Source organism: Panthera onca, chromosome E3, assembly GCF_046562875.1.
Source record: "Panthera onca isolate mPanOnc1 chromosome E3, mPanOnc1 haplotype 2, whole genome shotgun sequence".
In the NCBI taxonomy this organism is placed as follows: domain Eukaryota; kingdom Metazoa; phylum Chordata; class Mammalia; order Carnivora; family Felidae; genus Panthera; species Panthera onca.
Window position 1 is genome coordinate 27,526,631 of NC_138354.1, and position 27,023 is coordinate 27,553,653.

The 27,023-nt window shown below is 41.1% G+C and overlaps 1 long non-coding RNA gene across 3 annotated transcripts in view; it reads left to right on the plus strand.

Annotated features, from left to right (window-relative positions):
• LOC132689133 (uncharacterized) overlaps window positions 1–27,023 on the plus strand; it is a 237,807-nt gene that overhangs the window by 90,194 nt on the left and 120,590 nt on the right. For 2 of the 3 annotated variants that reach the window (XR_013553004.2, XR_013553005.2), the window contains exons 2-3: window positions 6,244–6,534; window positions 22,458–22,544. This is a non-coding gene — a long non-coding RNA (uncharacterized LOC132689133). Of the gene's footprint in view, window positions 1–6,243; window positions 6,535–8,938; window positions 8,979–9,483; window positions 10,037–22,457; window positions 22,545–27,023 lie in introns of all 3 variants that reach the window. The other variant, XR_013553003.2, reaches the window with a different exon arrangement.

The window sequence follows — 27,023 nt, forward strand, 5'->3', positions numbered from 1 at the left end:
ATAACAGCTCAAATGCACTGTATCTTTTCACAACTTTTAGAAGATGTTTAGGTTGTTTGCTGGGTTCTCACTTCTCGGGCTTCTGTGTGGATGTTGGGGGTTGATCTGGGAAGGGCCAGATAGGATACTTCTACCTCCATGGATCCTGGCCATCTCCATGATGGCTACAATATGGCCCTGCCCAGAATGGGTAATATCCTGGATATTACATGAATTGGGTCAGATGCTGGCCTTTCCTGATGGTAAGTGGCATTTCTTTGCCAGTGGGGGACATTTCTTCTTGTCCCAAATAATCCTGACAATATAATAGTTTAAAAGAAAAAAAAACCCAACTGGAAGGAATGTAAATTTTTACCAATAGAGTACTACCTAAATGCATATTAGGATATCATACAACAGAACACAACGTAGCCATTAAAAAGAATAAGGTGTATCTGTATAGGTGTCCAAGAGGTACAAATTGGGAGAAAAGCTGCAGAACAGTAACTAGGGTCTGATTTGATGTAAGAGAAGGGGGGGGATAAATAAAGGGAGAAAAACTGACAGAGAAAGAAAAAAAAGGAAGAGAAAAAGAAAAGGAAAGAAGAAAAGTATTTCTTTATAAAACCAGGCTTTCCTTTGCACATCATAGATTACTCCAGAATTTGAGGACTGAGGTAGATTTTTACTGCAGGTAAAAGGGGTGTGTGTGTATAGGGGTTTTACACAGTACCACATTGAAAGACTACTCCAAATTTTCTTCATACTTTATTTGGAGAGTGAGTGCCCACAACTGGATTAATTCTATTCTGTGGATTGACACACACTATCCTCACTGATCTATCCCAAGGCCTTTTATTTATTTATAATAGCATAGACACATATCCTTGTTGTGATCGGAACAGTTCTCCTGAGATGTAATTTATGATCATTAAAATGCACCCATTTTAAGTGTATAGTTCATTGAGATTCAACAATCAGGATATAGAACATTTCTGTCACCCCAAAGATTCTCTTGCTTCTCTTCCCAGTTAATCATTAATTCCCAGCCCTGGTCCCAGGCAAATGCTGATCTACTTCTATTACAATATATTTTCTTTCCTAGAGTTTCCTATAAATGCAGTCATACAGGATGTACTTCTGTGGTAGGATTCTTCTCAGAATAACAAACTGAGGGTTGAAGGGGGGTGGGAGGGAGGGGAGGGTGGGAGATGGGTATTGAGGAGGGCACCTTTTGGGATGAGCACTGAGTGTTGTATGGAAACCAATTTGACAATAAATTTCATATATTGAAAAAAAAAAGGATTCTTCTCAGAATAATGGTTTGGCCATTCATGTGTGTTGTGTGTATCAGTAGTTCTTTTCTGTTTTAAAATTTGGACTGAGTAGTATTCCGTTTTATATAAACAGCATGTTATACCATATACATTATAATATTAGACAGTATGTTTATCCATCCACATATTGAGAAAGATTTTATTTGGGGAAAGGTTTATGTCACCAAAAAGGTTGAAAACCACTTTTCCACCTTAATTGCATATTCTTGGGAACGATGGAGAACTCAATCTACACCATGATTTTCAGTGAGAAAGCAGGTCTCATGTTGGGAGATTAGGTGATAGGATGACTGAAGGTTTCTGTGGTCTTATTGAATACACATGTGGCAGGCATCCCAGGCAGTGGCCCCCAGTTATCCTCACCTCCTGGTATTCATGTTTTTGTATAATATCCTCTCTTTTGGGGTGGGCTAGACTTCTAATGAATTGAATATGGCAGAAGTAATGGGCTATCACTTCTGCAATTAGGTTATAAAAAAAAAACTACTTCTGTCTTAGGTGTTAGTTCTAGGATGGCTTTCTAGGGAAGCCAGCTATCATATCATGAATCAGTCCTGTGGCGAGGTCCATGTGGTAAGGGGTCAAGGCCTGCCAATAACCACAGAAATAAGCTTGGGAAGGAGATTGCCCCAGTTGAATCCTCAAATGAGACTGCGATGTCTGATGGCTTAATTGCAATCTCAGGAGAAATCTTGACTCAGAGGCACCCAGATAAGCTAAACTGAGCAATATAAACTGTGAGATAATTACTAAGTTACTAAGTTTGGGGGTCATTTGTTACACAGCGGAGATAACTAATACTGACAAAATTAAGTTATTGTTGTTAATTATTCCTATTGCTACCATAGACTTCACCCTTCCTGGTTTCAATCCCAGGTTTAGCAGAGCCCTGGAGATACGTTACAGTAGTAATCACCAGGTAGTAGATATGGGGTCAGGTACTTGTCAGGCACTTACTTACTTACTTTAGGGGAGAAAGGACTGTAAGATAACTAGAGCTAGTACAGAAAGGAGCTGGGTTTGAATCCAGGCAGTGACTCTAGTGACCCTGACTGTGACCATGACACATCCTGCTGCCTTGGAGACCAGCATCTCCCAGCCATCCACAAACGATCCTGGCCCCAACCTTCTCCTTACTCCATTCTTGCCCCTTCTTCCCTGGATTCTCCCCTACCAACCCTGTCCCAGCTCCCACCTCAACCACTGCCAGGTCAGCCATCCTCCAGCTGCTTTTCCTGATCAAGGATGTCAGGGCAGACTACGTATGTTGGGATCTCAGGAACTTTTCATCTTCCCCCTCCAGAGAACTGTCTGCCTTCCTTACTCCTTCTTCATCTCAGCGATTGTTCTTTTTTAGTCAGATGGAAACAGGAAGGTTTTCTTTCTAGGCTCCTTTCCCATATCAGGAATTAAAACAGTGTCTAAATGCAGGGAATATTAATGTATATTTGAAGGATAAAATGAAGCAGCAAATGACTGAATCGCCCACTTGCTTGGGGCGACACCTTGGGGCTGGAAATGAGCTTGCTCTTTGGCCTCAGACTTGCCTTTGAATTCTAGCTCTGCTGGTCCTTGGGTGTGAGATCCTGGCCATGTGACTTCTCTGTGCCTCTGTTTTCTCATCCCTAAAATGGGAGCATCAATTTTTTTATGGCTAAAGATGAAGTGATACTGTCCATAAAATAGCACAGTGCCTGGTACGATATAATTAGTCCATTTATTACCACTGTTGTTGTTGCCTAATTCTTATTTGTGCATTTTCAGATGTCTTTTCTCAAAGTTGAGGAGTTCTTCAATGAAAAAGACTGTCTCCACCAGCATTTTCCTCCCCTGGGTCATCTTGGAGGTAGATAATTCTCTGTTAGTATCTGGCACATCCTCTTTCACTCCGTCACGGTATAAAAGGGCAGGATGGTGCAGAGGTCCAAGAGTACGGCCTGTGCAGTCAGAGAAACTGGTATCGAACTGTGGCTCTTCCACTTCTTAAACAAATGACCTTGGGCAAATTATGAGCGTCACCAGGCCTGTGGATAAAACGGCAAGAATAGTAGCTCCAGCATGGTGGCATTGTGGCGAAGGTTGGTGGAGATAATTAACGCACATAAGATACTCATTGTGGTGCCGGCACACAATGATAACCCAACAGATGCAGGTTCTTATTATCATTATTGTAGGAGTTGGTGGAGGATGCTGAGGCATGAGGCCACCCCTCCTCCAGCTTCTAAAGCCTAAGTATTTTACTCTAAGACATTCTGCAGGCACCTGCAGGGATTTCTGCTGTGCTTTGGACAGCGGTGGCCCATTTGGATCGGTAGAAGGCTCTTTTCCTCTTGTCTGTCTTGCCTGGGGGGGGGGGAGGGGGGATGGTGGTTCTCTTTGTGTGTTAGACTTCTATTCATGGATCATCTGCCAGAGACTTGGACCAAGATTTCTTACTCTGCTTTTCAGATTTTCTTCCCCTAATGGTCCTGTTCTGTGCTGTCACCCTGGTGCCCTCCCCTCCTCTCCAGCCCTCAGCAGCTGGCAGGAAATGTTTATAGAAGAAGCTTTTCTTTCTCTTTTTAATAGCCTCCTAGGCTGCAACCTCCCAAATGAGAACCTTGTTAACCAGAAGGACTCTAGGCTACTGATTTATATTCCAGTCATCAAGAGAGGAAAAAGAATTAGAGAGGGAGAAAGAAAATGCTAACGTATCCATGGACTAGTTCCAACACCCTTTCTGATGAGGAGTGTGTATATCTATTTATGTTCTGGGTGCTAAGGGATTCCTTCTAGATTTTAGTATTTGACCTGTTATCCTTGGGTCACGTGGATTCTTTGTTCCTCTTGTGGGTGTGCTGAAAACAAGAGTAACAAATTTATTCTCCTGCCATTTAAACAAAAGATTTGTTACTTTCAAATAATAAAGGTACTTGTTTCAACAGAAATGTTAGGATCTCAGCAAAGATGGTGTCCAAGCTCATGGTGGCTTCAGAGGACGGGTAAGGGCTTACCTCCTATCACTCTCCACAGATACTCATGGGCCAACATCTCTCCATGGGTAGTTATGAGAGAGTCATAAAACTTACAAGTGATAGTCTTTTGTGGCCAGAATTCTAGCTCAGTGGTTCAAGGAAGGCTTCCAGGAGGAGGAAGTGCATTTAGAACTGGGCTTTGAAAGTTGGTGTCATAGAGAATGCAGGCTGTTCCCCAATATCCATTCCTCTCTACTTCCGTAACAGAATACCTAATTTTTAGCCGGCTCATCCCCCTCACCCCCAAGAAAGATAATACTTCTTTGGAATCTTGCTTGCAACACTCGCCACGATTATTTCTCTTCCTGTACGCACATCCTTTCGCAGGGTGACTTGGTAGCACCTCCTGTTTAGTGATGGAGTCTTTCCCCATTCTTGAATCCAAGCCAGACTTGTGATTTGCTTTGTTCAGTACAATGCAATGGAAGTGACATTGGGCTAATCCCAAGCCTAGGCCTCCAGAGGCCTTGCATACCTCCACTCACCCTTGTGGAATCCTGCCCGACCATCATGTGACCAAGCCAGAGTTAGCCTTCTGGACGATAGGAGCCTGTTTGGAGCAGGGACAAACTTTCCTAGCTGAGGTCATCCTAGACCAGCCAACCAGACAGCTAACTACAGGCACATGAGTACTCACCCAAGGCCACAAAAACCGCCTAGCTGAACTGAGCCCAAATTACCAATGCATAGAATCATGTGGTGGGTAAATGCTTATTGTTTTAAGCTACTGTGTTAGGACTTGGTGGTTTGTGATGTATCAAACTAGTTAATACAATTTCCCATGCAGCTAGGTGTGTCTGCATAACTAGGTTTTGTTGGGCGACATGTAAGTGACTGTGTTGTGTATGATTCCTGGGCTGGGGAGCAGATTTCTTTATAGGGAGGAAGCATGCTTTTCTTCCATATTTCTTGCTCCCTAATGATGAGAATGAGAATGTAATAGCTGGAGCTCCAGCAGCCATTCTGGGTCAGGAAGGGAGTTTAGGAATGGAAGGAACCCAGTGCAGAACAATAACTTAGGAGGATCCTGTTCCTCTGAAGCCATAGATTGCCTTTCTAATCCTATTCTGACTACTTCTAAATTTATTAAGCAAAAGGGATAAACTTTTGCCTTTTTTAGGCCACTGGTGTTTTGAGTTTTACGGTGAAATCATAGCTGAACCTAATCCCAAATAATACCAATGGTCGGGATTTAGATAAGCAGGAATGGTAGGAAAGCGTACTCATACCAGAGGGAATTTGTAGAGGGAATATCTTGGATAATGTTTCAGAAGAAGAAAAAGTGTGGGTGGTGAAAAGACTGCATGGTATTTCTTAAGGGAAACACTGGGTGATAGGGCTGGGAACAGTTTGGGGCCAGCTTTTGCAAGGCCTTGAAGGGTAGGCTAAGAAATTTGGAGAATGTGGCACAACAGATGTCTGAAGCCTTATAAAAATCAGAGTAAGGAATTCACTGATTCATTTCCTCCGGGGAGTTAATGTTCCAGTGAGAGAGACAAGATAACAAAATAATAGGATGATTACAGATTGTGATTAATGGTCTGTGTGATATGATGCTGACTAACTGTTGGATGCAGGCAAGTACTTTAGAGAGGTTGGTCAGAGAAAGGTTTTTTTTTTTTTTTAATTTTTAGAATCCTGTGCCAGGCATTGTGCAGACGTCTAGGGACACAGGGAGTGATAACACACAGTTTCTGTCCTGAAGGATCTGTCTGTGGCTGTGAAGAGATCACAGTCTTGTGTGGTGGTAGGGTTAATTGGGAACAATTTCCTAGAGGAGGTGGGAGAGCGCCAAAGCAAGTAAGTTAGTCTTCCCATCTGTATCAGTCAGATGTGGCTGTGATAAAACTGTGTAACATACACCGCCCCCCCCCCCAAATCTTTGCTTACCACAAAAATGATTTTTCTCACAGGTCTGCATGTGGGCTGTGATTCTGCGGGGCTCTGCTGGATCAGCTTGCTTGATTCCAGGCCCAGGTCTGTTGTATGTATCTCCTCATCCTGGGACCATTGGCTACGCAAGGTTTGATCTTCTCACGGTCGATGGCAGAAGTTCAAGAGATCAAGCAGAGTCACAGAGGCACATTTAAAGTCTCTGCTTCCATTGCATCTACTCACACTACTGGCCATAGCAAGTCACATGACCAAGACTGACAACCACGGGTCAGAAAGAATACTCTACCCACAGTGAGAAAATGTCAAAGGTACAAGGATGTTTAATTCTGTAATGCAAGGAGTAAAAGGTTGGAAACAGTAAGTCAGTCTTTCATAGTATTCAAGGAAGTGAGGTACTTCTCCATTTTTTCAGAAATCTCATGTATGTCTGAGTATTTTGCTAATTTTTTTCAAGAAATCTTTTCTATTTCCTGTTAGATTTATTGCAAAGCACCATTATCCTTTTTGTCTAAATTTAAAAATAATTTTTTTAAAGTTTATTTATATTTGAGAGAGAAAGAGAGACAGACAGACAGACCTTGAGCAGGGGAGGGCAGAGAGACAGAGACAGAATCCGAAGCAGGCTCCAGGCTCGAGCTGCAAGCTGTCAGCAAGAACCCGATGCGGGCCTTGAACCCACGAGCAATGAGATCATGACCTGAGCCAAAGTCAGATGCTTAACCAACTGAACTCCCCTTGTCTAAATTTTTACTTAAAAAATTACATATGCATACATGGTAAAAACTTCAAAAAGGAGTACTGAAAGATATAACAGTGAACATAAGGGTGGCCCTTCCCAAGAGGCAAATCCTAGGTTTCTTTTCAGAGATATTCTGTGTGTGCACAAACAAATATTTTGGTTTTTTTAGTGTTAAGTTTTTATTTTAATTCTGGTTGAGTTAACATACAGAACCAAATATTTTCTTACATTAAAAAAAATACAAAATGCGAGCGCCTGGGTGGCTCAGTTGGTTAAACGTCCAACTTCGGTCCAAGTCATGATATCACCGTTCATGGGTTCGAGCCCCGCGTCGGGCTCTGTGCTGACAGCTCAGAGCCTGGAGCCTGCTTCCGATTCTGTGTCTGCCTGTCTCTCTCTGCCTGTCTCTCGTGCATGCTCTGTCTCTCTCCATCTCTCAAAAATGAATAAACGTTAAAAAAATGTTTTTAATAGAAAATGGCATTCCACTACACTTGTTCCTCTGTATCTCCCTTCTTCTCTTCTGTTTAACAATGTATCTTAGAGGTGGTGCCATTTCAGTTCAGCGAGGCCCATTTCATTGTGTTTAATGGCTACATTGTTTTCCGCTGTGAGGCTGTGCTGTAATTTATTTAATCAGAGCCATATTGAAAGACATTTGGATTATGTCCAATCTTTTGCTACCATAACCAAGGCTGCATTAAGTACCCTGGAACATCTATCTTTATGCACATGTGTGAGTATATCAGTAGGTTAAATCTCTAAGCAGAAATTGCTAGATCAAGGGATATGCAACTTAACATTTGATGGATATTGACTCTCTGTTTCTAAAAAGAAAGAATGAGGGGCGCCTGGGTGGCGCAGTCGGTTAAGCGTCCGACTTCAGCCAGGTCACGATCCCACGGTCCGTGAGTTCGAGCCCCGCGTCGGGCTCTGGGCTGATGGCTCGGAGCCTGGAGCCTGTTTCCGATTCTGTGTCTCCCTCTCTCTCTGTCCCTCCCCCGTTCATGCTCTGTCTCTCTCTGTCCCAAAAATAAAAAAATAAACGTTGAAAAAAAAAATAAAATAAAATAAAAAGAAAGAATGATTTCTTCTGGCATGTCTACAGATCTCTGTCTGTCCCCCCTGTCTTCCTCTGATTCTTGTCCCGTGGTATTGTTCAGGGCTGAACCAATGGAATAAAGTAGTTCAAAACTTATTCCTCTAGGATCTCTGGGGAGAGTTTGAGTAGTATCCTTTGAATCTTGACAAAAAAAAAAAAAAAAATTGAAGATGGGGAAGAACCTGGTACTGCTGTTGTTACCCAGATCATCCATTTATTTATTTATTTATTTATTAAAAAAATTTTTTTTAATGTTTTATTTTTGAGACAGAGAAAGACAGAGCGGGAGCAGGGGAAGGGCAGAGAGAGAGGGAGACCCAGAAACCGAAGCAGGCTCCAGGCTCTGAGCTGTCAGCACAGAGCCCTATGCGGGGCTCGAACTCACAAACCGTGAGATCATGACCTGAGCCAAAGTTGACGCTTAACCGACTGAGCCACCCAGATGCCCCATTTATTTTTTATTTTTTATTGTTTTAATGTCCAGATCATCCTTTTAATGAGAGCACTGGAGGAGCATCGAATGTTGTTCTCACCAACATGTTTACCCAGGAACTCCAGACTGCAAGTGGAATGATTTATATTCCTGGGAGATCCCAGTAAAAAATGTGCACAATACCCTTTAATTTGATCTGCTTTCCCTGTTGCACCTAAATATTTAGGGCAAATAGAAAATAGTTCTGATTTACAGTCTCTATAAAAATTTTAAACAACCTAATAGGACATTTGATCATGAAATTGCCTGAAATAATGTTGGTGGTAGTCAGCCGTATTTCTTTGAAATGGCCTGTAACTTCAGTGCAAACCCCCAAACATGGATTTTTTTCCCTTGCTAATAACAGCCTTATTAATAAAAGAATGATTTTCTTTACAGATCTTCACCAGCTGGGTTCCGATGCCTTTGTTCAATAAAGGTAGAGATAATAACTGTCTCTAAAAAGAAAATGTGCCGAGGTTCCCAGGAGAAGTGGTGGAAACAAATCTTTTATTAAATCATATCAAATTGTGTTTCTTGTTTACTTTTCTCATTTTGTAAGTCACAGTCATATCTGCTACTTTTGGTAAACCTTGCCTCACAGTCGTAAAAAAAAAACAAAAAAAACAAAAAAAACAAAAAAAACAAAAAAAAACAACCCAGCAATTTGGAGGCTTGGTGTTCTTAAAGCTAAATGCTGTGTGATCAATCGGGGTGATAAATTTCACACAATTAACTGCCGTGATGACATTTCTGAGTCTGTTCGTCTATTTTCCCCCGCTGACATCTTAGGAGATTGGTTAACTTCTGCCTATATTTGCAGATGTTCTATGGATGCCTAGAAAAAGAACAGCAGGAAAATGTAGTCAATATCTGGAGTTTTTACCTGTTCACAAATTTGTGACCCTTAGAGTAATAACGTCTCAATTTTCCTTTGAGGGCAGGTGGTTCACATAGGCTAGCTCTATTCCTACTGCGAGGAGAGGCGTATGACCCAGACCTGGCCAATCAAAACATCCTTGCTCAAGGTGGACCAATCAGAGCCAGTGAGAATCCTGGGACTTGTACTACGACTACCGGAAATGAGAACTTTCTTGATTGGAATTCGTTAAAGAATGAGATATAAACCTGCTTATGGTTATCTTCCCTCTCCATGGGAAGAGTACTCTCGAAGGAAGACAGGACAGAGAAAGACAGCCAAGAAGTGGAGGAAGACAGATTCCTGATGAGATCACTTGAATTCTTGAGTCTAATTATGCCTGAAGTTTTACTCATCAATTAGGCAAGCTAATCAATTTTAATTTTTTGCTTAAGTCCGTTTTGTTGGCCACTTGCCTCCAAAAGAGTCTTAAACACTTGTGTTTTATAACTTTCAGTAAAGTCTCATATGTAGGAGAGCATGTGCAACAGCAGCATTACCCGTGTCTACAATAATAGATCAGCCCTATTTTCTCTCGTGTTCTCAGTGGTCACCATTGTATAATGGACCGTCTGCAGGTAGGTGCACCTGCTCCAGGCCACAGCTCATCAGAGGGCCTTGGCCCAGCATATCTCCTGTCTTTCCAAGAATTGTCGTTGCTAGAATTACTCATGGTTGTCCCATGTTCATACTCTGTGGATATGGGATTTGTGCTATGCCCTGTCCTCCCCCTGCTCTACCCCGGGGGCTCAGTAGTTCCTTGTGAATGCAGTTGTGCTTATCTGTGCCCTAGAGAATTCAGAATGAGATTTCCTGGCAGCTGGCCACTGGTATCTTCTCCCAGCCTTGCATCTCTAAGATCTTGGGTCCATTTCTAGTTCTTTCTTTGTTTTGCTCAAATTAAGCAATCACCTTATTTGAATGGGAGAGTTGATGTAGACAGCGATACAGGCTAACGTTTGTAATGTGCTTTTTGCATATCAGACACCGTGCTTGGCACATTCATGTGTGCTCAGTCCATCTTGTGAGTTTCCCATAACACTTAATGTATTCTTCTATTTAATACTTTTTATGGTCTTGACACTATGCTAGGTGTTTTACCAGTATAGCTAATTTAATCCTTACAGAATCAGGACAGAGGTATCATTATCTCCGTTGATAAGATGAGGTTGGGAAAGTTTAAGTAGTTTCCCAGTGTCATGCAATGAGGAAGTGGTGGAAACAGGATTTCAACCCAGGACAGAATGACTCCAAATCCAGTTTTCTTACTTCCTACACTAGCACTTACTACGTTGTAGTTATTGGCTTGTGTCTCTCTCTCACCTGTGAACTCCCTGACCTCTCAACACTCATGTGTTATCTTTGGACCCCAGCACTCCCTCACTCTAGAGTCTTGCTTAGAGGAGTAGGTTCTCAAAAACTATAGACTGGCTGAAGAAATCTTCACAACAACTCTGGAAGGTGAGTATTTTTCTTTCCATTTTACACATGAGCAAATTTAGGCTTCGGATGGTTAAGGGACTTACCCAATGCCAGGAACTAGCATTCACAAAATATAATCCTATAATCCTGAAATGTCCTGCTTCAACTGAGAATTGAGAAAGATATTCTATAAGCTGAAGAGAGGGGTCTTTGGGATGTTCATTCATCCAATATAGATAGGTTAATGAAGGCTCCATTGGGGTGGATTACCATGCAGAAAGCGGTGCAGACATTTTATGAAAGGGAGCTGCATGCATGTTACTGAATCTGCTCTTGAGCTCCTTATAACTTGTGAGCAGGCAGAACACTGCTTAATGGTGCTGGACAAAGCTCAAGTGAAAATGGCTCCAGTGGGGAAATCTTTTATGGAAACTGAAATGATTGTTTTAGGAATCCGAATTGTAATTTTTCACTTCTTAGTCTCTGGTCTCTTGAGTCCCGGTCTATATCATGGGCGTATTTCATAATGGAATTCTGGTGACTTTGCCCAGTGTAAGGGGCACTGCAGTGGCAGGCAGGCAAGCTCAATGTGTGGAGGGAGGCAGCAAGTTAGATATTTAGAGGCAGAGACTAGGACTTTGTTAGATGGAACCGACAGCTCTAAAGGGCACCTCAAGGAAACACATTTCTCAGGGCATCTAAGAACATGAGAGCTGAGCCCAGGGTCTGATGTAGCTCTCTCTGTTTGAAAGCACTGACATTCTGTTAAGCTAATGATGAGTTTTCTTCTCTTTTCTCCCAACACCAAGACTAGGCAAAAAAAAAAAAAAAAAAAAAAAAAATGCAGGGGAAGAAAGAACAAGAAACAATTTCCAAAGTCTTCAGGGTCCGTAGGCTGGCTTTTGAACTAAGTCACACTGCTGTCATCCTCCAGGCTGCTTGTACTTTTGCAGTAGTCATTGGCAGATTAATGAGTTTCATGAAAGTTAAGAGAAAATAGCAGCTGGAAATAGCACTAAAAGTTTCAAGGACATTTTGGGGGAGGGGGTGAAATATGTCGTCACCCTCATGTACTCATGGAAACATGTAGGTTATGTCATTAGCTAAAAATCCCAGCCATGAAGTCAAGAATGCATATAATTTACCTACTCACTTACCCACCAGCCATCCATCCATCCACCCACCCATCCATCCATCTATCCACTGATCCATCCATCCACCCACCAACCACCCATCCATCTAGCCATTCATCCATCCATCCACCCACCCACACATCCATCCATCCATCCATCCACTCACCCACCCACACATCCATCTATCCATTCATCCTCCACCCACCCAGCCACCCACACATCCATCCATCCACCCACCGAACACCCATCCATCTAGCCATTCATCCATCTACCCATCCATCCATCCATCCACCCCCAACCCCCCCCCCCCACACACACATCCATCTACCCATTCATCCTCCACCCACCTAACCATCAATTTTACCCATCCACTTAACATTTAACAAACACAGACAATGTGCCAGGCATTATCTAAGGCTACCAGTATTTGGTTCTCTGGAACTTTCAAGACTGCGTTTTTTTTTTTGCTATAATATAATTTCAGAAAACAAATTTGCTGTTGGGAGCTTTCGTTACGGCGAAGCAAAATGGCATATTGAGTTTCTATAGATTTTGACTCTTATATAACTGTACACTTGGCACTGAAAATCTTATGCAACTTATTTGGGAAAAGATGGTCTACAGTACAAGTTGCTGCGTCATGCAGAAAGACGGGCCGCAAGAAACAGTTTTTGTTTAGGGTTTGTTTTTCAGGAGAAGCTGTGAAATTGTTGAGCTGAAGTTGTTTTGCTTGGTCAGGTGTTACTAGTCCACTAAAAATAAGCCTGTATTAGCGGACATCTTAGAAACTAAGAAAGCTCAGCTGCAAGGGAATTAATAGACTCATACTTTGTTACGCACTACCACATGGAGCTTCACTGAAGTTCTCTGAACACGAGTGGTAGACAGTGATGCTAAGTGTGAGGAACCAGAGGCACGCGGCCTGTTTCAGATCCCTGACCTTCCACTGATTTGCTCCACGGCCTGGGACAAGCTGCCTACCCTCTCTGTTTTTAAAACAAAAATAGGACCAACATCAATACTTACATTCATGGTGGTTTTTGTGAGCATTAAATGTGACAGTGCTCATTTTTGGTGAGCAAGGTAGGTACTTCAGGGACACAGAGTAGATATATTCAGATTTGCTGGTCAGAGCGAGTTCGCCACGATTTTCTTTCCTTTCGTTATGTTCTCCTCCTTCTCCCATTCTTTCTTTCGCTCCTCCCACACCACAAGTGTTTCTTCTAGCATATGGAATGGAGATTTCTCTAGTTCTCCTTTCATATGTTAATTTACAATTATGTATATAATTGATAAAATATCTAGAGTTGGCTTTGACTAATTTACATAAATGGTAAAACCCACTTATGGGTTTAAAGGTTACCTCAAACCTCACTTTTTCCCACTCAACACTGTATTTTTGACATCTCCTCATGTTGTATGTAAATCTAATTCAGTACCTTCTGACTGTGGCCTGGGGGGCCAACATATGCATAGACTATGATTTGCTTATCCATTCCCTTAGTGATGAAAGAACACTTTCAAAGTCTTTACTGTCACAAGGAAAACTATGGTGAACAGTCTCACGCATGCATCCTTGTGGTTTTGTGTAAGAGTTTCTCTGAGGCACATATCCACCCACGGGGATTGTTGGGTAGATGAACAGTTAATTGCCCTGAGTACTGAGAGATTGCTGCTTGGAATGGCTGCTTAGTTTACACTTCTCCCTAGCCCTTGATGTTCTCTGACTTTGTAATTTTTGCCAATACGATGGATGTAAAGTGGTATCATTGTTGGTTTAATTTGCTTTTCTCTGATTACTAATGAAGTTGAGTATCTCTTCATATACTTGTTAGCCATTAGTGTTTCCTCTTCTATTAATTTTCTTTTCATAGACTTTACCCTTTTTTCTATTGGGTTTCCTGATTTTTTCCTGCTGTGTTGTAGAGGTTTCTGTAGATTTCAACACCAGCCAAGTTTTAGACATTGCACACATCTCGTGGTCCACAGAAGTGTTCAGTGTGTAGATTATGTCCTTTTCTGGGCAGAAATCGCAGTGTTAATGCAGTTGAACACTTCACGTTTTCCCCTTATAGCTGGCTCTTTTTAGATCTTGCTTTAAAATCTGTACAATTGTAAAGTCACAAAGGTATTTCCTCCATTTTCTTCTTTTTTTATATGAAATTTATTGTCAAATTGGTTTCCATACCACACCCAGTGCTCATCCCAAAAGGTGCCCTCTTCAATACCCATCACCCACCCACCCCTCCCTCCCACCCCCCATCAACCCTCAGTTTGTTCTCAGTTTTTAAGAGTCTCTTATGCTTTGGCTCTCTCCCACTCTAATCTCTTTTTTTTTCGCTTCCCCTCCCCCATGGGTTTCTGTTAAGTTTCTCAGGATCCACATAAGAGTGAAAACTATCTTTTGCATTCAGGTGTGAAGGAAGGAATCCAATTTTATTTTTCCCATACAGGGAATCAATTTTCCCAACAAAATCTACCACACAATTCAATCTTTCCCAATTGGGTATAATGCCAAGTCTCCTATACATGTAGGACTGTTTCTGGAATCTCTGTGATGCTTCATTGATTTATTTATCTGTTCCTAAGACTACACCACACTTAAAAAAGAATTACTGTGACTTAGTAATAGGTTTTAGTATTCAGTAAAATGAATCCTACTATTATTCCTGTTTTTTTTTTCAAAATTACTTTACATATTCATGCCTTTTATATTTCTGTATATGTTTTAGAATCAGTTTTTCAAATTCCTCAAAAAACTCTGCTGGACATTTGAATAGAACTGCATTAAGTCCACGGTTTAATGATGGGGGGAAATTAATATGCTTACAATGTTAAGTTATCCTATTTGTGAACTTAGTGTTTGTCTTAATCTATTCAGGTCTTTTAAAATGGTCTTTATAAGAGCTTTTCTCCATGAAGCTTCAGTGCATTCACTTTTGTGGGGAGGTGTATTTAAGTCCTACATACATTTTTGTTGTTGTCGCTATAATGTTTTAATATCCTGTACAATCCCTGGCACGTAGTGAGTGCTCAGTAAATGGTACTTATTACTGTTGTTGTAGCTATTATAAAAGGGAGAAAATCAGGAAAGTCTTCACCTGTCTTTAAGAGTCTGTCATGATGTTCTGCAAATAATATGGATGTGGAGCCAGACACACCTGGGTTCTGCTTCTGATTCCACCATTAGCTGTGTGACCTTAAACACTTTTTTGAAGTTCTGGGCCTCTGCTTTGACTTTAGGGGGAGTAATGTTCATCCTACCAGTGTTCTCGGTATGGTATGAGCATAAAAGGAGATCATGAACTAGTAACACACACAATGACTGGCATATAGGTGATCAGAAAGGAGTTTCTTTCTCCCCCTAGTGAAGAGGTGAAAAGTTTGTCATGTAGCTGCCTCATTTCCCCATGAAACCATCTCTTCATTTGAAATCCACTTCCAAACTTTGTCTTTTTTGGCCAGATGGACACAGAGTGGGCATACATGTTAAGAAAAATTGAAAAGAAAAATCTACCTTCCTAGAATCCCCTTTTAGATGACACTTTAGCCTTTCTTTCTTTAGACTATAAACTTGAGGAAAGGAAGCACAGTTAACTCCACATAATCCATCTGACTTCAGGTGGTTTTATCCAAGCCAGTTGTGGTTAGTCCATTTCCCTCCTTAGTGATTGGCTCAGGGATGGGCTGGCCCATGCCAATCTGGGCCAATGAAACGCTAGGAGGGCCTTGATGAGGGCTTCTGGGAAAAGAAATCCAGTTTTCTCCTTCACTGTGCTGGGTTTAAAGAGGCTCACTGCCCTGGTTTCTGGTGGCAGGCACCTCAGTGAGACGATGTGGGATGGGGATGAAGCCCACGCTGTGGGATAGGGCAGGGCTGTGGTGTGCAGAGAAATTCTGAGTTCTGATGTCAATGTTGAGCTGCTGCCTTGGCAAAGTTGAAGGTCCCTTCCCCCTCAACTCCCTGTTCTGTCATAATACTTAATTTAGTCAATTTAAGTAGTGTCAAGAACTGAATTGTGTCCCCTCAAAATTCATAGGTTGAAACCCTAACCCCAAAGTAGTTGGAGATAAGGCCTTTGAAGAGGTAAAATTGAAGGAGATCTTTAAGGGTGGAGCCCTAATCCAACAGACTGCTGTCCTTGTAATAAGAGAAAGAGACACCAAGAGTTTGTGTGCACAGAGAAAAGACCATGTGAGGGCACAGAAAGAAGGTGCCATCTGCAAGCCAAGGCGAGAGGTTCCACCAGAAACCAACCACGCCAGCACCTGGACTTCCAGCCCCCTGAGCTGTGGGAAAGCCAGCCAGTGTGTAGTGTGTTTTGTTATACAGCCCTACCTAACTAACAAAAATACGAATAGATTTATTTGAAGGCTAAAGCACTACAGTGGATTCAAATCTCAAGTCTTTGGCATGAGTCTGCAAATAATTGATGCTCAAGAAATGTGTGATAATGAACGTGAATGTGAGAATCATTCTGAATTTGTAGAGTGCAGAGAATCACACGATTTTGTGTGCTCTCCATTGTTGGAGCTTCTGAATGGCCTTTTGGTACAAGCATAGACTTACTATTAGTGGTATCTTTTAGATGAGGAAAGTGGGGATTAACAAAGGTAAGTGAGGGACCCCTCTCTGTTTGTAACTATTTTATTCCCCCTACCCTTCCCTCATTCATGGTCTTCTGTTAAGTTTCTCAAGATCCACATATGAGTGAAAACATATGATATCTGTCTTTCTCTGACTGACTTATTTAAGCATCCAACCCCTATCGCTTCTCAGCCTTTTGGCTAAGATCAAGTGTAAGCATCCAACCCCTGATTAGATGATCTCATGATCTGTGTCATGTCATGATCTCATGATCCGTGAGTTCAAGCCCCGTGTAAGGTTCTGTGCTGACAGCGCAGAGCCTGCTTGGGATTCTCTCTCTCTCCCTCTCTCTCCATCCCTCTCTCATTTGCTCGCTCTCTCTCACTCTCTCTCTCTTAAATTAAGTGAATAAACATTAAAAAAAAAAAACCAAGGGTAAATGATATGCTTGAGTCTGAGTAGATAGATAAGTGGTGTGAATGGGACAAGAACCAAGGATTTTTCACTCCTATTTTGGTACATTTTGTAATAAGCTGGATCTCCACTAGGCTATGAGAAACTTGAAGGTGCGAACTACATCTTACACATTTTTTGTAGTCATAACTCTCTAGCAAATGATCTGTTTGTTAGTGGGTATTAATATGTATTAGAAGGATAAACATGAATAAATGTTATATACTTGTATCATCAAAGCAGCTCTCACGAAATGGCAGGGGAAATGATACCTCCGTCCAGAGTGTTTTAACAATGTCCAACAGTGGCTGTGTCCCATCTCAAAGGCAATAGTCATGGGTGTGGTTTATTTGTACATCTCTAAGTCCAGTTCCAGGCACAGATGTAACAGGCAATGATGACATTGTAAAGGTCATGCTGCCTACTGAATCCTTTCAGACATGGAGAAAGGAGTCAAGAAGCAAAGGCAGAAGAGGCAGTTTAGACCTGTCATATTGGGTACCCCTGGGAGCAGTTTGCACTCAACATGTAAATCATGCTCAGGGTCTGTCTGGTTAATACAAAGCCTTTAGTGCCATTTGCTTCTCCATCGGCATACTGATTATGACACATGGTCATTGGGTTTATCAATAACGTGCCCCATAAATCCAGTTAGCATTTTCTTCTGGGTGCTGCACCTTGGGAAGCTGCTTAAGTACCTTGAAGGTCCTTCGCCAGCTCTGGCCTTGAATCTCAAGGAGGGTCTGAGGCACTTCAGACTCTTGACAGAGTATAACAGGGCTGTGATTTGAGCCCTTTCTGACTGTCTGGAAGCTCTTCCAATGATCTGAAATTTAGATGGGAACCTCTCCTCCCATGAAGTCCTGTCATTCTTAGAAGGAGTCTTGGTGTTACAGGAGTAGTTGTATTTTGTCATTGGCTATTTTGTTTGCTCTGTGTCACTTCCTTTGGGGAACTACCCTTTCCCTGTGTTGCATGGGCTCCGAACTCTGCCCCCTGGCTACAGGGCTGAGTCAGTGGCCCACGCTTTGCAATCTGAGCTCTCTCATGGCAATCTGAATCTTGAGCCAAGACCCGGGGTGGGAGGTGATTGAAGCAAAGTCATTTATGTTTGAGACTGTTGATGAGTTTCTGCTTCTGTCCCTCTGATGAAATTATAAGATCTTTAAAGCATACATCATGAATATGGTAAATACATTGATAATATATATACATTATGAAAGGAGTTACCCCATCTTAATCCCATTTTTGATTAATATATCCATCCATGTCTATATATTAGCATATAGATATTTAGCTCTCCCGTTCATTTCTATGACCTTTCAAGTATCCTTTCAATAACTAATTCATTCTTTCTTGAATGTGTTAGGATAGGTTTCTATTGCTTGCTTTAAAATCCTCCAAGTATTACCGATGTAGATAGCACATGATAGTTTGTCCTCTTATTTTTATTTTCCAAATTAAATACCTTTGGAATACCTTTGAATATAGCTTTGTTGAAACTTCTAATAATGATAATGTTGATGAAAAAAATTTTCCTCTATTATTAACACCTTAATAGCCTAGAGAAATAGCACTAACAGTTTATGTTCCTGAGCATCCACTGTTTGATAAGTTCAGTGTTAGGAGGCAATATAGAAACCAAGAGCTTGGCCTTTATCTATGTTCAAATCTGGGCTCTCACTTACTAGCCATGTGACCTTGGGCAAATTACTTAACCTCTCTGAACCTCAGTAGTCTCATTTTTAAAATAGAAATAATACTACTTATAGGGATATTATAAACCTTAAATTAGTTAATACATGTAAAAACATGCCCAGTATATAGTAAATACGTGTTAGCCCATTATCGTTGGGTATTTCAGCTGAAAAAAAGAAATGGCATCTCCTTGAGCTGCTGTAACTTGCCCAAGGCCACACAGGTAGGGCACAGGGGGAGCTGGGATTAAATAAAATCACACTCCTGAGTGCCTTGTCTAGAGTCTGGCACATAGGGTCTCTCTTCACTGAAGCTGCCATCATTCTTCTAAGTGTCTCACGAGCCCAGATTTGACAGGGAAATGTATGAAAACTGCCCCAGGAAAAATTAAAAGCAGAAATTAGGCACCCTTTTCTCTCTCTGCTATCACCTTATGTGCCTTCCTTTCCCTTCTCCCTCCAGAGTGTCTGTCAAGTCCTATTTCAAAGAATCCCTGCTGAGGGTGCTGAGTGATAACTGGTCTATCAGCTGGCATTTAAGATGAAGCCTTTCCTGTGTCCGTTTACATTTCAGTGGGAAATTCCTGAGACCCTGGTGGCTTCCTCATCCAAAGCATTTAGGGGGCATTGGTCTCTCCCTCTTGAGAGACTCTGGAGGTGTCCCTTTTGGAAGAGTTACTCATCTTTGCTGAGGTCTCATTAATTTGAACATCTTGCCTCAGGAAGGCCAGTATGCCTGAGTAATGCTTTCTACCGTGCATTACAGAAGACATACATTTGCTATGCTATGCTAAGGGGAAGCAAGTATGTCAAGGGCAGGTCCTTACGGAATGAGAACGTTGGAACACACGCACGTGTGTGCATGTGTGTGCACAATTAACAATCTATTTAGTCCCAGGTGGTGCTGTTGGTGCCATGTAGTATTTCATTAACAGCATTATTTAATTGCATTCTCATAGCGGTCTTCAAAGTTTGTTACCATTTTCTAATTTTATAGACTAAGAAATTGGGGCTCTGTAGTGGGCCTCTGCTGTCTCATTCAACATTTCCCCCCTTGTCATTAGCATGCAGCTCAAGTAGATTTGACTTGGGGCTTTTTGTGCCTGAGAACTGGCCAGTCTGAATATCCTATGCTTCTGCCTCTTTTATTGGTTCAGAGATGGGCATAGGAGGCCAATAAGAACCAGGTATGGAACTTTTGTTGGAGATTTAGGGAATATGCTGTCTTTTTTTCTTGGCTCGGGTGGCTCAGGCTATAGAATGCTAGCCTATAGGAGATGGGGATATCTTAGCCTATCTGAGAATAAAACCTACACCAAGGAAGGAAGTGAAAGACGAGAGAATGGTTCCAGGTGTTACCATTTGAGTCCCTGAATCCAGACGTGCCTCATGCGAGAATATCCCCGGATATTCAGGTGAATCAACAAAGTCATTTCTGCACTTAATCCAGTTTTGATCTGGGCTTTCTGTCACTTGCCGTGAAAAGAATCCTGATAAATACAGACTCAGAGGGTGTTATGGACTGAGTGTTTGTGTCTCCCCCCACAAAGTTCATACATGTAATGAAGCCTTAACCCCCACGTGATAGTATTTGGAAGCGGGACCTTTGGCAGGTGATCAGGTTTGGATGAAATCTTGCGAATGGTGTGCCCGTGATGGGATTAGTGTATTTACAAGAGCAGGAAGAAGCCATAGGTCTTTCTACCTCCACCATCTGAGGATAGAGAGACGACGGCTCTCTGCAAGCCAGGAGAGAGTTCTCACCAAGGAACCAAATTTTACTGCACCTTGATCTTGGACTTCCTGCCTCCAGGAATAAAAAGGAATTTCTTTTGTTGAAGCCACACAGGTGGTTAGGGCCACTGGAGCTGGCTAATACAGAACCCAAGACTGCCTGGGTCCAAATCTTGTCTTTTTAACCCCCACGCCAACTGTCTGTGCCATTATACTTCCTACCCACCAAAGCACACAAATTTAACATATGGAGAAAGAACCTTTACAGAAAGTGGCCTGAGGGTGGGGCTGCCCCCTCGGTAGGGTTAGAATGAGTCTGGAGACATAGAGCTGAAAGGGTAGTGTGAGGTCATGTCTACTTCGCAGATGGGTCCAAACACTTCCAGCAGGTGCAAGCTAATGTTTTCAACCCTGCCATCCTTTTTGTCCCACGGGCTAGAGTCCAGCGTAGCTCAGGCTCATCAAGAGAATATAATAAAACACTTTTCTGAGAAAAGGACAGCTTTATTTCTGTCTAAAAGGCCACATTGAGAACCTCACTGGCAACTCTCCTTGCAGGAAAAGAGAAAAAGAATGGAGTGATGAATTAGTTCCTTACAACCCACTGACAGACTGATGGATAAACGCAGTGACAGACCCCAAACTGTATCTTCTGCAAGTCTCCCCCGAAGAAAAAGTCTTTGTCCTTTTAGACACTCCCTGAAAATGGCATGGAAATATGGCTGAAAGCCCCACTGTCTGGGGGACATACATTATTATTACTATAGCTATTTTATCAGAGCCAGGATTCAGGTGTTAAAACCCAAACATGGAGTGATTTGGTGCCACCAAGGCTCAGATAATATTCTTCCTGTGTCTCTCCTGTTTTGATAGCTGGCTGTACTGGCAAAAGCTGTGCATCACTGGGGGCTTAATACAATTTAGGGTTACTGTTCTGACTACCTTTCTTTATGGCTCAAATAAACAATACTTTAATATATATATATATATAATATATATAATATAATATATAATATATATACATTATATAATATATAATATATATAATATATAATATGTATACATTATATAATATATAATATATATATATATATAATACTGCGCAGAAGTCCTATTTTTCTGCCTTCAAAATGTTTTTAACTGAAACCCCAGTTTAATTCTGGAAATTCCAATTTAATCCTGGATTCCAATTTAATTTGGTGGAGGATCAAGCACATCTCTACTCTCTGTTATACAGCAAGGAGGGGGATGCAGCGTTTTCTGTGATAAAGATAAATCCTAAACCTTAGAGGAGGGGGTTCTTGACCAGGGCCACACATGGGGAATCACCAGGGAGCTTGGGGGAAAAAAAAATACCAACACTTGGGACCCTAACCAGAAGACTTGCATTTGCTTGATCACGGGGTGTGGCCTGACTGATGGGATTGCTTTTAAAGTGTCACAGGTGGTTCTCTTGTGCAGCCACAGCCCAGAAGCGCTGCCGTAAGCCGATTTCAAAGTTCCTAATTTTCCCCTTAAACAGCTTAAAGTATAGAAAATAAGCGGTGTCTATGCCACGTGGATACTGGCTCCACCAAGGGTGCACATTGTGAAACCTTGACAAAGTGCCGGACCTCTGTGAGGTTCCGAAGTTCTCTCCTTTCTATCATTTGGGTAAAAGGAGTGCCTAACCCTCAGGGTTGTGTGGTGAAGGTTGACTGAGGTAAGTGCGTAAAATGTGCCTGGCGGAGAGTAACATTTCGTAACTGTTGGCTCTTACGTTCACTATTAATGTTAGGACTCGTTTTTGCAATCTTAGCAGGTGATAGAAACTAGTTTTATTTAAGGGGGGGGGGGAAACTAGCTGACTCAGGTAACCGCACCTAGGAAAGTACAGGGGTGGGTGTGGCCCCGGGACACCTGGGTCCAAGGGGTCAACCCCGTAGATTCTTTTCCTCTTCACTCTCATTTCTGCTTCTCCTCTTCTCTGCAGCCTCAGGCCATGGGCCCACTTCTCTGCCTGGAGGAGACGACCATTCAGGCTGACCCGGCACACATTCTGGGACCAGAAAGGAAAAAGGTACCTGTATCACTCATTTCAGGTGGGAAAAATCCTGAGGAAAGACGAAGGTGCATGGTGTTCTCGTGACGGCTGGATTATCACTGTTACCAGAAGGAGCGTGGGGTGTGAGAAGCTGAGCAGACAAAAACAGTCGCGTCTAGGATGATGAGAAGTCAGTTCTTATAATAATGACTATGTCCATTGAACAAATATTTGTTAAGTATCTATTATGGGCCAGACGTGGTTCTAGATGCTACTTTGTACAATGAGAAATGGACATCACATTAAAAAAAAAAAAATACTGAGATAGAGTTTATACATGGTAAAGTTCAGTCTTTTTTTTCTTTTGAGATAAAATTCATATACTGTAAAATTCAAACTTTTTTTTTTTTTTTAAAGAGAGAGAGAGAGCATGAGCAGGGGAGGCGCAGAGGGGGAGAGACAGACAGAGACTCTTAAGCATGCTCCACCGTGCTAAGCTCGATCAGGTCTTGATCTCATGACCTGGGATCATGACCTGAGCTGAAATCTAGAGTGAGATACTCAACTGACTAAGCCACCTAAGTGCCTCTCAACCTTTTTAAGATAGGTCATATTTTATGTGTTTTGGTAGTCTTTTTATGTCTTTTGAAGTCATACCTTATTTTATGTCTTTTGAAGTCAAGAAGTGTTGGTCCTCTGACGTTGTTTTTTTGGGTGAGTTTTGGCAACACATCCAGTGGCGATCAAGTAAGACATGGAACATTTCAGACATCCCTCCAGATTGTCTCTTGTGTCTTTGTAGTCAGTCCCTCTCTACCCCCTGCTTCTGGCAAACACTGATCTGCCTTCCGTCTGGGTAGTATTTCCTTTTCCAGACTATCACTTAAGTGGAATTATACAGCACATGGCATTCTTTCACTTAGTATTTGAGATTCGGAAAGTTGTTGCTTGTATAAATAGTTCTTTCATTTCATTGCTGAGACTTAGTGCATTGTATGGGCATAGCAATTTGTTCACCCATTCATCAGCCTAAAGATATTTAGGTTGTTTCCAAGTTCGGGTCTCTATGAAAAAGTTGCCAGAATGTTCTCAGACAGCATTTTGTGTAAACATGCACTTTTACTTCATTTGGTAAATGTCTAGGAGCACAGTTGCTGAATCATATGATAAGTGTCTACTGGACTTTATAAGAAACTTGCAAAATGCTTTCCAAAGTGGCTGTCCATATTGCATTCCACTTGAAATGTATAAGTGTTCGGCTGCTTTACATCCTTGCCAACATCTAGTATTGTCAGTTAAAAAGAAGAAAAGCCTTTCTAATGGGTGGGTAATGGTGTCTTGTGGTTTTAGTTCGTGGCTAATGGCACTGAGCTTCTTCTTGGGTGCTAATTTGCCGTTCCCCCCCCCCCCCTTTTTTTTTTTTTTTTTGGTGAAGTGCCTGTTCAAATCTTAGGCCCATTTTTACTGAGTTGTTTCTTATTGAGTTATAAGTGTTCTCTATGTATTCTTGGTGTATGTTTAGATATCAGATATGGATCTTACATGTATTTTCTCCCATTCTGTGGCTTGCCTTTTTATTCTCTTAGCAATGTCTGTTGAAGAGAATCTTAAAATATTGGTCAAGTGAGGTCTGTTAATGTTTATTACTCATGGATTATGCTTTTGGTATCATACCTAAAATATCTTTGCTTGGGGCACCGGAATGGCTCAGCCCTTTAAGTGTCTGACTCTTGATTTCAGCCCAGGTCCTGATCTCCCAGTTTGTGAGTTCAAGCCCCATGTCCGGCTCTGCGCTGATGGGTTCCATATTGACAGGTGGTACGGAGCCTGCTTGAGATTCTCTCTCTCTCCCTCTCTGTCTGCCTCTTTCCTGCACATGCTCTCTCTCTCTCTTTCTCAAAATTAATTAATTAAAAAAAAAAGTCATTTAAAAATATCTTTGCTTAACCCAAGATTACAGAGATTTTTCTGCCATGTTTTCTTCTAGAAGTTTTATAATTTTAGGTTTTATATTTAGGTCTATGATCCCTTTTGAGATAATTATTGCACATGACGTAGCATATAGGTCGAGATTCATTCTTTTGCATATGGGTGTCCAATAAGTACTCTAGTACCATTGAATTGCTTTTGTGCCTTTGTGAAACAGGAGTTGACCATATTTGTGTGGGTCTGTTTCTGGATTCCCTATCCTGTTCTATTGATCTATGTGTTTATCTCTTCACCAATACCATTCTAGTTTTAATTACTGTGGCTTTATAGTAAGTCTTGAAATCAGGTACCTTGAGTTCTCCAACTTTGTTCACCTTTGTAAAAATTGCTTTTACTATGCTAGTTCCTATGCCTTTCGATATAAATTTTAGAACTAGGTTGTTGATTTCTGCAAAAAAAAAAAAAAAAAAAATCCTATTGGGAGTTTGATTGAAGTTGCATTAAATTTACACTTGAGAAGAATCGGCAACTTAACAATGTTGAGTCTTTCAGTCCGTGAGCAGAGTAGATATGTTTCTGTTTACTCAGGTTATCTTTGATTTCTGTCCTCAGCATTTCTAATTTTCAGCATACAGCTCTTGCACTTAATCTGTGTTTTTTTTTTGCTAGGTGTTTCATGTCTTCTGGTGCTATCTCATAAATGCTCATAAGTTTTGAAATTGGGAAGTTCAAGTCTTTCATCTTTGTTCTTTTTTTTCACAAAGTTGTTTCGGCTCCACTGGACTTTTTGCTTTTTCATTTAAATTTTAGTATCAGCTTTCTGAAAAAAATAAAAGTCTCCTGGGATTTGATAGGAATGATGTTGAATCTATAGATCAATTTGGAGAAAATCACCATCATAATATTGGGTCTTTCAATTCATGAACATGGAATTCCTTTCTATTTATTTAGATACTTATAAATGTTTGTCATCAATGTATGGGGCCCAACTCAGTCAGCTGGGTGTCCGACTTCGGCTCTGGTCATTATCTCACTGTTTGTGAGTTTGAGTCCCACATCGGGCTCTGTGCTGACAGCTCAGAGCCTGGAGCCTGCTTAGGATTCTGTGTCTTCCCCTCTCTCTGCCCCTCCCATGCTCATGCTCTGTTTCTCTCTGTCTCTCAATAATAAATAAATGTTAAAAAAATTTTAAAAATAAATAAATGTCAGCAATGTATTATAGTTCTCAGTGTATAAGTATTATACTTGGTGACATTTATTCCCAAGTATTTTATTCTTTCTGATGCTACTGTGAATGGAACTATCTTAATTTCACTTTCAGATTGTTCATTACTGGCACATAGAATACAATTGATTTTTGTATAGTGAGCTTTGGAGCTTGTGTTGTTGAAGGAATTTGTCCAATTCATCTAAGTGGTTGAATATTTTGGCGTAAAGTTGTTTATAATATTCCCTTATAATCACCTTACTGTCTATAGTGTCTGTAGTGCTGTCACCTCTTTGATTCCTGTTATTGAGAAGTTATGTCTTTTCTGTCATTTTTTTCCTCATTAAGTCCGTCTAGGGTTTATTAGATTTATTGATCTTTTTAGAGAACTACATTTGGGTTTTATTGATTTTTTTTTTTTTTCCCTCTTGCTTTTCTGTTTTCAATTTTATTGATCTGCATTTATCTTTAGTATTTCCTTCTTTCTGATTGTCTTGGACCTAATTTCTTCTTTTTTTTTTCTAGTTTCTTAAGGTTTAAGCTTAGACCATGATTTGAGACCTTTCTTATTTTCTAACATAAATATTTAATGATGTAGGTTTCCCTCTAAACACTGTTTTATCTATGTCCCACAAATTTTGATGAGCCACCTTTTATTTTATTTTTGTATTTTTAAAATATTTTTATTTATTTTTGAGAGAGAGAGAGAGAGCGAGCAAGCCAGGGAGGGGCAGAGAGAGAGAGGCAGACACAGAATCTGAAGCAGGCTCCAGGCTCTGAGCTGTCAGCACAGAGCCCGACACACGGCTTGAACTCATGAACTGCGATATCATGACTTGAGCCGAAGTCAGATGCTTAACCAACTGAGCCATCCAATAATCTTTATTTATTATTATTACTTATTTATTATTATTTATCTTTTTATTATTTAATTCCAGCATAATAATTAATATACAGTGCTATATTAGTTTCAAGTATACAGTACAGTGATTCAGCAATTCTATGCATTGTTCAGTGCTCATCACAGTAAGTGTACTCTTAATCCCCTACACCAGTTTCACCCATTCGCCCATCCCCCCTGGCAAACACCAGTTTGTTTTCTATATTTAAGAGACTGTGTTGGTTGTCTCTTTTTTTCTTTGTTCATTTCTTTTGTTTCTTAAATTCTATATTTGATCCATTCTACATGTAGATCCATCCATGTTGTTGCAAATGGCAAGACTCATTCTGTTCTATGAATAATATTCCATTACACATATATATTTACCACATCGTCTTTATCCATTCATCTATGTACAGACACTTGGATTGCTTCCATAGCTATCTGGCTATTGTGAATAATGCTGCAATAAACACAGGGGTGCATGTATCTGTTCAAA